Source organism: Crocuta crocuta, unplaced genomic scaffold (assembly GCF_008692635.1).
Source record: "Crocuta crocuta isolate KB4526 unplaced genomic scaffold, BGI_CrCroc_1.0 scaffold217, whole genome shotgun sequence".
NCBI classification, from domain to species: Eukaryota; Metazoa; Chordata; class Mammalia; order Carnivora; family Hyaenidae; genus Crocuta; species Crocuta crocuta.
This window is the reverse complement of record NW_027532208.1, coordinates 3,447,832-3,451,522: the sequence shown is the minus strand read 5'-3', so window position 1 is coordinate 3,451,522 and position 3,691 is coordinate 3,447,832. Positions and strand designations below refer to the sequence as shown.

General features: G+C 45.9%; 1 non-coding gene across 1 annotated transcript; it reads left to right on the top strand.

Annotated features, from left to right (window-relative positions):
* Positions 1 to 2,411: 2,411 nt before the first annotated feature.
* On the top strand, positions 2,412 to 2,496 carry TRNAE-UUC (transfer RNA glutamic acid (anticodon UUC)). The gene has a single exon. It is a non-coding gene; the product is annotated as a tRNA-Glu (tRNA).
* The last annotated feature ends 1,195 nt before the right edge of the window (positions 2,497 to 3,691 follow it).

The window sequence follows — 3,691 nt, the reverse complement described above, 5'->3', positions numbered from 1 at the left end:
AATCTTCAGATCTCTAACTCTGACCTTCTGCCCCCTCCTCCCTCATCCTTCTTTTAAGGATTGCCATGATTATATTGGGCCCACCTGTAAAATCCAAAATAATCTCCCCCATCTCAAGATCCCAAATGTAATCTCATCTACAAAATCCCTTTGCCATGAAAGGTAACAGTCACAGGTCTGGGGCATTGAGACCATGCATGTCTTTGGGGCCATTACACCATCCTCCACAGTTCTTAACCTACCGTGCCTCTATTTCCTCATCTGTGATATGGGTTTAGTAATACAGTATCCACTTCAGAGGGTTGTTGCGGGGATTAAATGGCTTAGTACTTCTCAAGTGCCCAGAACAGTCACTGGCACTTGTGAAAACTCAAAAGTGTGTTTTCTATTTCGATCTGCCCATCTCAACACATGACTAGAATTTGCTCCTTCACCCCTGACGTCCTTAGGACAGTGGTCTTCAAATTTTCTTGACCATGACTCACCATAAAAATACCCTTGACACCATGACCCAGTACCCCCAAAGATATATAGATTTAACGCAGCTAAAATCAATGTTTCACAAACAAAATGAGCCCCACTGGGGGTAATGGATTCCGATATATTCCACTTCATTTTCCTGCACTGAAATAAGCCCAGAGGAGCCTAGTTAAGGCTGCCACCTTGACATCCAAACTCAGCGTCTTTTCTTTTTTCCACCTGGTGGGACCAATGAGCAGAAGCGGTGCGAGCCTGCAGACCCCTTGCTGCTACTTCAGGAAGGTCTGCTTCCCCCAGTTAGGCTGGAGAGCCTGGAAGTAGATAGCAGGCAGATCACTCCCACTGCAGACTTCCGCCTTCGTATGTCAGCATGCAAAATCTTGTGATCACTGAGTGGCTTTAAGGAAGCTGACAAGCTTTAATTTGTCACCCTTCTCGTGTTAACGCAGGAGAGCACCTAATTGCCCTGTCCTCCTTCTTCACGCCGCGTGACCGCGATGAGTTGCCGCTGGCTCATCATGCCGACAAGGCTCTGTGACAGCTTCTCTTGTCCACGCATAACCAAATCTGGAGAGGCTGTCATTCGATTTGACAAAGTGACAAGACAGCACTGTCAATCTCCCAGATGGGTGCGGGAACGCAGTGGCTGACAAAAATCTAAGGGTCACGACAAGTCCGATCGTTAGTGTGTCCGGAGGCTGACAGCTGATGAAGCATTCCTCCGACGCTGGTTCAAAGCCTGCACATTTTTCACCTCAACTGGCCAGAGAAATATGGCCAGGTGACTAGCGTGCATGTGTATTTCACTTGGGATGTGACAGGCCCTGCCAAGGCTTTTAAAGAGTCTTCCTGCTGCCATTGACAAAGTAGCCAATGTGGTCACCCCTCAACTTTGCCTCTGGCTCACCAGGTCACTTGACAAGACTGTGAGCTTCCCTGATTCACAAGTGCCTGGGATATGACATCTAAGGGGGACTTAGACACCCAACCCAGCTCCACAAAGGCACATGATATGCAAAGACACTCAAGAGTGGAGACCTGACTGATAGTAATCATGGGCATGGGTCTTGCAGATATATTATTTCAGCATACATGCAACATACAGGTAGAATCTGTCTTTCTCAACCCTGGCTGTACATTAGAATCCTCTAGGAGCTTTTAAGAAGCTTCCATGTCTGGGTCCAACCTCCAGATTCTGATTTTATTGATCTGGGGCGGGTCTGGCATGCAGTGCATTCAATATTTTACAACAGCTCCAGAGGACTGGGTGGCATGGCCAGGGTTAAGAAAGCCCTTGAGCTTGGCTGTGGGTTCAAATCCACATGTTCCCAGTTACTAGCTGTGTAATATACATTGGGCAAGTGATTTTTCTCTGGGCCTGTTTTCTTATCTGTAAAAATGGGAGTGATGATAATAATATTTAATTCCTAGAGTCGTTTCAGAGCTTAAATGAGCTGTTAGATAGAAGGTCCTTATTACATTGAGTGAGAGAGAGAGCACATGATAAATGGATGTTAGCTATTCTTGTTATTTAAAGATTTCCTATATTTTTGTTAAAAGGCTCAAAAAGAAGGACTGAACAAATCATGCAGCATTCAGCTTCCCTTCATGGTCTTCTCTAATATGGAATGTTGAGAGAGAGAAGGAAAGAGTAACTCTAATACTCTTGGCCTGAGGAAGTGGAAGACTGTTTTGTTTGACGGCCTTTTTTGTCTTGTTCAATCCTTGTAACATTCTCATTATACAGATGAAAAAACTGAGGCTCAGAGAGGTTTAATAGTTGACACAAGATCAGATGGTCTTGGAGAACAGCCAACCCCAGAGTTTGACTACTGATATTTCTAACTCAAAAGTCCATGATTTCTTCCCACTCCCTCATACTATGTCCTCAGGTGGATGTGAATCTGGTCTTTAAAAAGGTGATGAGGGGTGCCCGGGTGGCTTAGTCGGTTAAGCGTCTGACTTTCACTCAGGTCATGATCTCGCGGTTCGTGGGTTCGAGCCCCACATCGGGCTCTGTGCTGACTGCCAGCTCAGAGCCTGGAGCCTGTTTCAGAGTCTGTGACTCCCTCTCTCTCTGACCCTCCCCTGCTCACGCTGTCTCTCTCTCTCTCTCCTAGAAATAAATAAAACATTTAAAAAAAAAAAAGGTGATGAATATGGAGTGCCTGGGTGGCTCAGACAGTTAAGTGTCCAACTTGGGCTCAGGTCATGATCTCATGGTTCGTGGGTTTGGGCCCTACATCAGGCTCTGTGCTGACAGCTCAGAGCCTGGAGCCTGCTTTGGATTCTGTGTCTCTCTCTCTCTCTGCCCCTCCCCCACTCACGCTCCCTTTCTCTCTCTCAGAAATAAATAAACATAAGGTGATGAATATGGGTGGGAGGCCATGAAAGAAAGAAACTCCAGTTGGATAGGAGTCATGAAGAAGGGATTGACTCAAGGCCCCTTGTGTCTTAACAGTCTATGATTCTGAGACACAAACAATGCTGTACCAGCAGACAAGTAGGCTGGGCTCGCTGGAGTGAGGGGCCCACAAGCAGAGAGGAGTGTGGGCCCAGCTGGAAAACACACCAATGGAGGGCCCGATGGCCACAGACCTGGGAGTCTGCACGGGAGACTGCATGGAAACGAATGTGTGGCTCTGTTGAAAATCCTTATTAAATTCTGTTTAAATGTGTTATGCTAAATCATGCAAGCTGCAAAAAAAATCACAATGTGAGAAATTATATAGCATGGGTGATCAATTTTCTTCAACAAATAGATTGCAAGGAAAACATAAGAAAGAGAGACGTGAAGATTAAAATGCCAAATGTAATGGTGGGTTTTGATAGAAGGCTGATTCAAACAATTGAAACACACACACACACAAGTCATCATGGAAATGTGGATGCTGACTTGATATCTGAGGAACTAATGAATCCTTCCTTTGAGTACATTACAGACTGGTGAGCACATAAGGAGGTAACTCATATATCTGAGTTTTGTAGGCCAAGAGGAAGGAGTGATACAAGGAGAGAGAAAATCCCTAACATGCTGTGATGGTTCTGAGGAGGGAGTTTAGTGTCAGAACAAGGAAGAGGGGAGTTTCCATTGGTTGAGCATCATCTGAACACAATCTGAGCCAGGCCCTTCCCTGATGCCTTTTATAACCAGCAATGGCCTTCAAACTGTGCTTGGCCGAATCCTGGGGACTTCCTGGGAGCCCTACCC